Here is a 10920-nt window from a genome sequence, read left to right as displayed (position 1 = left end):
CCTGATTTTGTCAAACCATCATGGACTGAGACAGATTTCTGGCCTCTCTTCATGGGAGTTGACGACTTAGTTTGAATATCAGAAGTTTTTGACAGCTTTAATCAAAGTTCTCCAAAGGATCTTCTAGATAGTTAAATACATATGCTCCAGGTTAGACTGCTTGGGTTTGAATCCTTCACCCACCCCCCATGTCTCACTGTGATCCCAGACAAGTTGTTTAATTGTCCTAAATCTCAATTTCCTCATTTAGAAAATGGAAATAACGATGGTATCAACATCAGATGGTAGTTGTGATGGTTGAAATAAAAGTATTTAAGACAGTGATTGGCATTCATAAGTGATTAACAAATATTAGTTATTACTTTTACTGATAATTTTGCTACAGCTATACTACAAAGTTAAAATTGAAAAAAAATCTTTAACTGATTTAATCTACACTGCAATCTAGTTGTAGGAACAGAAGTTTAGAAATATTTCTTATTCATGTCCATGTATCACCAATCAAATGTCAGTGTGGTGATTCTTCCCATTTCCTAAACTCTGTAGTCTTAGTGGCACAGACAGAACAGGGAGGGCAGGCTGAGAAGGGGCAGGCATTAGAATAGCAGTTAGGAACAAAAGCTGTGAGTCTCAGCTTGTGTTCTGCAAAACACAGGAGGAGGATTTCGCAGAGAGGAGGGACTGGAAAAGTCTCTGGTTTTTGACCAGTCCTCTAGCCTATACCTAAGGTCTGCTTTTGCTTCTGCTCCCTTCCATGTCTCTTCTATGTAACTCTGCATCCATATATTCAATAAGTTCCTTGATTATTGTTCTTTTCCCATAGCATACCATCCAGAATAGAACATGAGCATAATGAGTGTTTCAAATTATTTTATGTATCAATATGTAAATATATTGTTTTGTTCTGAGCGCTAAGGGTGATAAAAAAATTATTTGTTTTTCTTTCAGATTTTCTAATTTGTTTTCCTTTATTATATTCTGAGTCTTAGCTCTGTTACTGAGCATGGAAAACTACACATATAGGTAGGCAGCTGTATTAGTCAGCATGCTCCAGAGAAATAGAACCAATAGGATATATATATAGATATATACGAGGAGATTTATTATGGGAACTGGCTTATGTGATCGTGGAGGCTGAGAAGTCCCACAGTATACTGTCTGCAAGCTGGAGAACCAGGAAAGCCAGTGGTGTAATTTACTCTGAGTCTGAAGGCCTGAAAACTAGGGGAGCTGGTGGTGTAACTCCCAGTTCACTTGGTTTGAATAATCATAAATTTAATGACTCCAAAATGTTCTAGAGTGTGTACACTACAATTTATGTATTTCCCTACTATTGAATGCTTGGGGGATCTCCAAGTTTTTGCTATTGTAAATAATATTTTCTCGAGTATCTCCTTTCGTTAGCTAAAGTACAAGTTCCTTAGTACAAAATTTTTCTGTCCATAATGATTAGTACATTAAAAAATATAGTTGGGTGATCAGTAGCCTCTCCAAATTGGCATATCCAAATCAGAACTCTTGATTTCAATCCTAAAACCTGCTTTCTGCTCAGTGTTTGTCGCCTCAATAAATGATACCTCATTCACTCAAATTCTACCTCTGCTAATCAATGTATTTGGACCACTTACTCCATTCAAATTTCAGTTTTGTTGCCCTCAAAATCGGAATAGTAACATCTACCTGTCAGGAAGGATGTAAGGATTATAGGTAATATAGTAATGTGCATAGCAATAATAGATATGTTCATTATCATTTTGTCTTAGTGAATTATGAACAAAGAATTTTGCAAAAAGCATTGCTTTGATGTTATCGATGCCTTACCAAGTAGACATGCTATTATGGCATAACTAGACTGTCAGATTGAAAATGAGAATATGTGGTCTAATGATATTTCCAGTCAAGACTATTTTGGAAACTTTAATACAGTTAACAATGGACACCGTCCATGTCGTAGAATGGATAGTTTGGGGCATGTTGGGCCTAATATTAGTCAACACAGCTTCACCTTTCCTGAGACAACAGAATGGGTTGTGGAAAAGGAGAAAGAGTCGGGATTTCCTTTTGTCCCCATCTGTCACTTGAATTGGCTTGCTGTGTTCGTTTTCTCCCTCTTTGTAACAGGTCACCATTCATTTAGCAGTTTAAAACAAGTGTATTTATTATACCATAGTTCCTCAGGCTAGAAGTCTAGGTGGGCTTAACTGAGTTCTCTGCTCAGGATCTCCTAAGGCTGAAACCAAGGTGTAAATCAGCATGGGCTCTTCCTTGGAAGCTCTGGGGAGGAATCTGCTTCCAAGTCCATTCGTGCTGTTGGCACAATCCGGTTTCTTGTGACTGTAGGACTGAGGTCCAACTTCCTGGATGTTGGCCAAGGTTTACTCTCAGCTCCTAGAGGCCATTCTCAGATTCTTGCCCCAGGACCTCCCTCTCATTAATGGAGAACCTCCCTTGTGTTGAATTCCTCTCCTGCTTTGAATCTCTGCCTTTCTCTTTTGTTAACAGACAGAGGCAATGCTTTGTTCTGGAAGAAATCACATGATTAGGTTATGTCCACTTGGAAAAATCTCCTTTTAAATTAACCTGGAGTCAGCTGATGAGTAAGCTAAATTGTAGCTACAGAATCCCTTTTGCCATGTACAAAACCTACTCATGGGGGTGATGTCCCACAATATTCACAAGGGAGGGAATCATTTAAGTGTAAGAGTCTTTTGTGGGGACATGATCTTAGAATTTTGCCTACCACACTCATTTAACTGACTTTACCTTAGTGAGCTTTCAAAACACAGAGCTAAGTGAGTAAAACCCAGGCTTGGAAATGATTGACCACCGCCATCTACCTCAAGGAATACAGGCTAACTGGGGTTTCTTTGGGCACTTGATTTAAATACATTTCCTATTTTTTGAGAGTATCGGCTGGGAAGGTTAATAGATGGAGAGGTGTCTGAGCTTATTCTTAAGTCTGTTAGATTCATGTGTTTGGATATTTTTGGAGGAGTGGTGGACATATGCCTGTAGCCCTCTGAGAGTCTGTGACTGTTGAGGCAGGTGTGGAACAGACCTGGGAGCACCTTGACCCCTGCAAAGAGTGTTTATGTACTCACAGTGTTTCTTTTGGAATAGTACTGAAAATAAATGTGGGGATAAAGTGATTTATCCTTCTTAGCTCCTTTCTGTAGAAATGGCATCTCTCATGATTGGCCTTCAAAATATATCAGGTATCAGTGTTGGCTTTTGAGTCAAATAAGCCTGCATTTAAAAGCCAGCCCTGCTACTAACACGTAGTTAATCTCGGTAAGTCCCTTAACATCTCTGCACCTTGTTTTTCATCTCTATAAGGTGGATGTTATGATACCTAGTTTGAGTCTTTTAGGGAGGAATATATATGTAATGCTTGTGATGTGCTTGGCCCAGAGTTCCTGGTTCTGTGGCTGACAGGGTCATACACAGTATTTTGCAGCCACTCTCATCAGGAAGTAGAAATTTCCCACCCCTTGAATCCAGGCCTGCCTGTGACTTGCTTTATTTAATGTGGTGCTGGGAAGTAACATTGTGTGAGTTCTAGAGCCCAGGCCCTCAAAGGCTTGCAGTGACTGCTTTTTCCCTTTTGAAATGCATAGGGATGGTTTGAAATCTTTATGAATGAAAAAGTATGGGCCATGAGAGCTCATGCTTTTAATCATAGGACACTTTTCATATTTCTATTTACTGCTTTTTAACTACCAAACTGAGTGAGGCAACTTGTCCAAAGTCACAAAATTGGCAGTTGGTAGAATCAAGTTTCTAACTCAGTCCTACCTGCCTCTAAAGCTTACAACGATTGTTTGTTTGTTTAATCACACTTCCTCTTCAGGGAGCTTTTCCAGTGGCCCATTCTTCTATCCCCAGCTTAACAGTATGTCAGTCTGAAACCCTATGCAGTTAATTGAATAGTCTAAGTAATTAGATCAGACAAGTCTTCATAGTTTCTAAATATGAGCCCTATCCAACGAGACTGTGTCTCTATAAGTCTCAGAGCCCGATTAAGGAGTAGCTTCTCATATCAATCCTGTTTATGGTGTGTATGCACAGTTCTCTTGCCAAAAGCTGGTAAGTGGAAATTCCTTGTCCAAAATATTGACTGGAGGCCAATGTGCATATACCAGGCCCTGCCCAGATGGCAGTTATGTCAGCGTTCTGCTTACATAGGTCGAGGCTGCAAAGTACCAGTTCTGGGAAGGTTTTCCAGAGAGGAGAGTATGCCATTCGGAATTCACCAATGAAGAATAAGTTGTTTTTGAAGTTCACGTTTCTTGAGTCTGTGCATCTTGATTATCCACATGACTCAGGAGACACCAGGGATTTAGGGAGCCAGAGAACTCTGTGGCACAATGTGATGGGATGTGATTGATGGATTGGGAAAGAGTAACAAAATGTAAAACACTTGTACTTTAGAAAATATTTTTAAAAAGTTATCCTGAGGGGAGTCGTAAAGTTAAAGATGCTCTTTAAACTATAAGTCCTTCAAAAATAAAAGTGTTACTTAACTGCTGTGTAGGTTAGCGTTCTAAGCTTCAATCTTCTCATCTGTAAAATAGGAATTAAATGTTTATATACGTCTCACAATTTTGTTGTAAAACTTGAATGAAATCATGCAAGTAAAAGCACGTAGCACAGTTCACAGTAAGTTCTTAATAACACATACCTCCAAGACAACTTCCGTTTAAAAAAAAGTCTGCATGTTTGAACAGGGAGAAAAGGTCAATTGGAAGATGGCCAAAGGGCTTAAAAATCAGGCAGGCCAAGTAGAAATTGGTGACCACTTTCTCATAAAGGCAAGGGAACTTGGTGCCAGTGTGAAATCGGAATCTTGATCTTTTTAAGAAAATCATGAGGAGTTTTTTCCACTTCTTATTTGGCTTAGCCAAAATGGTCCATGTTCACCTTTTTTTCTCCATCCTGCCTTCAACACTTACTTTCGTAAGTAAAGTTAACAAATGATCCCATTTCTCCCATTAGTAACAGCCATTAGCAGGAATGTTCGACACTCACCAGCATTAACCAAACCCTAATTAGCCAAACACGGCCTGCCACCCCTTACAATGCACACCTTTCTTTCCCCATGCCTGCTATGGCTCACCTAAAAGAAACATTTGTAGAGCTCCCCTCCTTAGCCCACTCTCCCTCACATCATTAATCAGCTTGCTATGCCTCATCCAGAGAAAAAGAAATTATTCAGTTTCCTGTTGCAGGCCGGCCAGATGAGCAAGTGCTAAGTAGGACTTCAGTATGTACCCTCATGTTCATGGCATATAAGTGGCTGCACCTGGAGTTACGGTGTGTTAAGGAGGACATGTCCTGGACTTCACAGAGGCTGCCTTTAAGCTGTCTAGTTCTGTATGATGCTGTGATGCTTCTGCTTTCCAGAGCCAAGCCAAGCCTGAATAGAACAAAGCAGGGAAATACCTCCTAGCCTGGGACCTGGTGGCAGTTATCAGCTTGCTCGGAGGACAAGGATCTGAGAGGGGCTGTGAGGACTCGGGGGCTTTCTCTATTAGGTTGTTTTAAAAAAAAAACAAAAAAAAACAAAATACAAAAAAGAAAGAGAAGGTTGAGGCATCTACCTATATTCGTGCTCATTATGCTGCCCCTGCATTGTCACTAAGTTATTTCTTGTGTGGAGGTGGCAGTGATAGGAGCTTCACTTCCATGCATCAGGAGCTCTCAGGCAGCTCTCTTTGGACAGACAGTATATTGTGGAGAAAAGCAACATGGTCTGCAGGCTTGGCTTTGAGCATCAGTGCTGCCACTTCCTATGGGTCTCTGCAAGTTGCTTAACCTCACAGCCTGTTTCCTCATTTGTAAGATAGGAATGATAATAATACTGACCTCATAGAGAGAAAGGAAACAAGAAATGTGAAGGATGAAGCACAATGCCTGGCACAGAACAGGCACTCAGTAACCATCCTTATCCCAGGTCCCCTGCCTCCTGATTCACCTGCAAAAACAAATTTCAGGGACTCTGGGGAGGATTTTATCTGGACCCTGTGACCCCCTAAGGAGGGCCTTGCCCTGAACTTCAGTGCCCCATGAACAGGAGACCAGGAGTCTTTTCTCTTTGTTTTCCTTTGGCCTGTTTTTTATTTGGGGTCTGTGTGATTTCCTGGCAACAGCCCCGTTGGTGGTGAGAAAATATGTGTGTTTGCTATTTGAGGAACAAGCAGCTTGTTTCTAGAGGTTCCTCCCCCCACAATATTGTTGTAAAATGTAGTTCAGCAATGAATGTCCCTCAGTGCGGCACAGCTCAGACTCCAAGTCTAGTCCAGCTTGGATTCTGTATTTCTGGGGATGCATATGGGCCAAATTGGCTTTCATGACATTTTTCAGTCTTTTGAAGTTTGACTTCAAGATTGATAGCCTTTTCTGGTTAGACTCTCTGGCAGCCCACTTTCTCCTCCCCAGTAAAATAACAAAGCTTGCTTCCACTCTTACGTTCCCATTTCTGTGGATGGCACTACTATCCTCCCGGTAGCTCAGGTAAAATCCTGGATTTATCCTAGACCCTGCATCTTCCTCCTTGTCACATCCTGTTACTCATTAGCATCTTTTGGCTTGACCTCCTTAGTATCCTTCAAAACCGGCCATGTCCTCCCGTCACATGTCCATTGTTGTACGGCGGTCCCTTCCACAGCACCCTCTGCAGCGTCTATCCTAAGCACTAAGCACACTGATTTACATTTTCTTGTTCTCGTATTTTTCCTTTCCATTAGTCTGTGGAAACCTTGGGGGACAGGGCCTATGAACTAATCATCTCTGCATCTCCAGTGCCTCATACAGTAGTTGAAATAAATGTTTCCTGGATTAATTAAAAAAGAATATAAGACATTGTGTCCCCAATTGGAAAGACTTTCTATATCAGAGGACAGACTAGGGTTTGAAGAGGTGATTTCTGTGACCTGAAAATGACTCCCAATCCTATCTCCATTAATCCTGGGCTTGAATGAGATTGTACCCATTTGCGTTTTTCCAACTTTCAGCCAAAATGTTCTCAGTAATTAATTAGTCTACTCAATAGCTCAACAGAGACTATTCTAAGAAAACATAGGTATCGGTGCTGCCTGATGACCCACAGACATCTAAAACTTGACATGTCCAAAATTGGACTTATCCACTCCTTCCAAAATCTTTTCCCTGTCCTATGTTTCTTACTCCTGTGAGCCTTGTTACCTAAGCAGGAACACGAGAGTTATGCAAAACCTCTCCTAGCTCTGCCATCCTGCCATTCATTTGGGCACTGAGTTCTTCAGCATCAACATCATAACATCTCTTGAATCTGTACATCCTCACCATCATTGTCTAGTTCCCACCCTCATCACTTCTGATAGGAACCTTCTGAACTAGGGGTTAATGGAGTGGATGATATTTCAGATACCATCAAGAAAAATGGACTCATTTTACAGATGAGGAAACCAAGGTCTAGAAAGAAGAAAGGACTTAACCTAAGATCATAAAGCCAGTTGATGATGCAACCAAGAATAGAAACCAGGTCTTTGCAGGCTGTCTCTTCTTACCATATCTAGCTGCTTTATTTTATTTTATTTTCTCTTAGTCTATCTTTCTCATTTGCTTCAGTTCAACAACAAAACACTTATTGAGAATCAGCTTTGTAACAAGCATTATACCAGTCATTGGAGGTCCAAAGGCAGGAGAACAGAATCTGGGGTCAGTAAAACTCTTGTCTCTCTCTCTCTGTCTCTCTGTTTTTCTCAACAATGGATGGCCTCCTCCTTGAGTGCAGACAGAGGTCAAAATGTACATGAACATGGCCCTTCGGGTTTTGTTCTCTCTTTACTGTGCATATGTTCTGAGGCTCGGTGTCACATTATGCAGTGCCCACTGATAAATAGTAGGCAGAGAATGGACAAGAATGATTTTGAAGAGGGAGAAAATGTCCAGATGTTAGTAGCTCATAATGTTTTAATTTTCCCCAACGCCATCACCAAAGGTTTGTCTTTGGTTTATTTGTGTTATCACAACAGTGATGATGGAGTTAAATTCAGCCTTTGAAAAGAGGATTTTTGCTTGTTTCATTTATATTCTACTGTTCTTTCATTAAACATTTCTAAATATCCACGGGGCCCAATTCTTACAAAAATAAATCAGATAAACCTAGGGTTCTTGCCAAGTCAAATATCTACAGTTTCTGGCAATTATGTAATTTCCAATTCTGCTGCAGTAACTATTGCTGATAAGTCAATCGTCATAAAGAGAAATGTTCCAGACCAATCTTTATTAGTGTGTCCTTCACTGATATATGCAAAGTCTTATTTTAAAAGCAGAGTTCTAACTTTTTTTTCTGTCCCTAGTGAATAGCTTCTCATCATAACAATTTATATCTGGATAATGTCATTGTAAAATATAAAAATGGTAAATTAAAGCCCATGAAATTAGGTTCTGCTGTTATTAATAAAAACTGCTCTGGTTTTCACCATTTTGTTATGATGACACTGTCTTATAATGCAACTTTGCAGTAATGTGTTTCTGGCGTTGCAAGATGATTTGGCCCAGACAAAAGCAATATTTAGAAAGTTACTCTGTGGGACTGCACTGGGAAGAAAGAACTTGAGAATCATGTGCTAATTTAAATACCTCCTTAAAGTTGAGGTTAAACACATTATTGATTAGGAAAGCCTTTTAGAGAGAGAGAAAAACTGTGCTATTCTGTAAGTGGTCTAAAATAAACAAACTGAAAATACCAGCATGCTATTTTTTTCCCAGGGTTACATATCTGTTTGGTGCAGATATACATTGTTTAAAACACATATATTGGGGCTTCCCTGGTGACGCAGTGGTTGAGAGTCCGCCTGCCGAGGCAGGGGACGCGGGTTCGTGCCCCGGTCCGGGAAGATCCCACATGCCGCGGAGTGGATGGGCCTGTGAGCCATGGCCACTGGGCCTGCGCGTCCGGAGGCTGTGCTCCAAGACAGGGTGGGGGCCGCAGCAGTGAGAGGCCCGTGTACCGCAAAAACAAGCAAACAAACAAAAAAACACATATATTAAAATAAAAGCATTATTTTCAAATCATGATTTCTGCCTGTGCTTTGAGAGGAATCCTCTAGAGACATTCTCCTCTGTAGCTACAACTCACATGCTATGAACTTAACTTTTGTCAGGGTCATTACAATTTGTAGAATTTTAAAAAATTTTTATTGGAGTATAGTTGATTTACCATGTTGTGTTAGTTTCAGGTGTACAACAAAGTGAATCAATTATACGTATACGTATATCCACTCTTTTTAAGATTCTTTTCCCATATAGGCCATTACAGAGTATTGAATAGAGTTCCCTGTGCTATATGGTAGGTCGTTATTAGTTATCTATTTTATATATAGTAGTGTGTATATGTCAATCCCAGTCTTCCAATTTATCCCTCCCCCACACTTAACCCCGGTAACCGGAAGTTTATTTTCTACATCTATACCTCTATTTCTGTTTTGTAGGTAAGTTTTTTTGTACCGTTTTTTATTTCTGTGAGGGGAAAGTAGCCTGACAGAGTCATCTTAGTTTAGATGCCGTCCTCCCATAAGACAGAGTGGTAGCCAAGATGAATTAAAAATCCTTTCCCACTTCGCACTCCCATGGATTCAGCGAGGAAGGAGCACACTGTTGGATGCCCATGTCAATGGAGGGCCCAGACTTTTAGGTTCTCTAACAGCAGACTTGCTTTGCAAACAGTTATCAGAAGTATTTTGTTGATGAAGACAGTGCATTTCAATATTTGGAATATTTTCAGATGCCTTTCATTACCAGTATCAGTTAAAAAAAAGATTGGAAAAATGGGAATAGAGCTTATTCCTAATGACTAGGAGTCATTTCTTTCAGGTCTCTGCTGCTTTGTGTATACTACAGGACTGGCTGAATGGAAACTTCCAGCCACAGGACATGTGGAGACAATCAGCCTAGATAGGTAAGAAAAATTCAATTGAGAAGCTAGACGGGATGAAGAGGACTAGAAGCAGGGTTCCACAGGCTCTTAAGGCAAGTGATATATAACTAAAGTATTTAGTGTTGCAAAGGGTGGGGCTAAAAGAAAATATGCTAACCACACACCAGGAAAGCATTGGCTTTTCAGCAAAATGCAAACAAAAAATAAATACTGGAATAGTTTTGAAAGCAAATGATATTTAAGTTGCAAAAATTAGAATACAAAAGTCATCATTTCTGTTTCTCGGTTTGTATCCAGTCAGCGTTGAGCTAATGGTATAGATTTCAAACTGTTGGACAGTGGTGCTTATCCTCACTTTGTGTGTGTAGGACCATGGCAGGTGAATGGGACAGTTGCAGGGTGAGTAAATGTATGATTGCAGGGTGATAAATGTATAATTCATCAGCTTGAGTCTTAGGGCCATTTTTGTGATTGAACAACAGGCGTTAACCCTGATGCTATCTACTTTTCACTTTCTCTACTAGGTTATAAAACCTCTTTGCTGGGATGGGCGTGTCTTGATGAATTGCAGGGGGAGGGGAGGTTATTCAGGGAGGAACCTGGACCTGCCCTTGCGAGTCCCCTTTGGCATGGTGAGTCATCTGGTTAAAAGGTCAGACAGTGAACATGTCCTCTTTTGAGGGCCTCTGCTGGATTCCTTCTTATTCCCACTGATCTGGTTTTCAGACTTCAGTATTGTTGCTGATCTTCCTTTTAAACAACTGCACCGAAGAGTGAGGCTTGAGCTCAGTACTTAATGAAGGATCCAGAGAGCCATCTGGCTACCAAAATCTTCTGAAGCATGAGGTCTCACCTAAATGTGAGCCAGGGTTTTTTTTTTTTTTTTCAAAAATTTTATTTATTTATTTATTTTTGGCTGCGTTGGGTCTTCGTTGCCACGCGCCGGCTTTCTCTAGTTGCGGCGAGCGGGGGCTACTCTTCGTTGCGATGCGCGGGCT

Source organism: Delphinus delphis, chromosome 12, assembly GCF_949987515.2.
Source record: "Delphinus delphis chromosome 12, mDelDel1.2, whole genome shotgun sequence".
Classification (NCBI taxonomy): Eukaryota; Metazoa; Chordata; class Mammalia; order Artiodactyla; family Delphinidae; genus Delphinus; species Delphinus delphis.
This window is presented reverse-complemented; position numbering follows the sequence as displayed.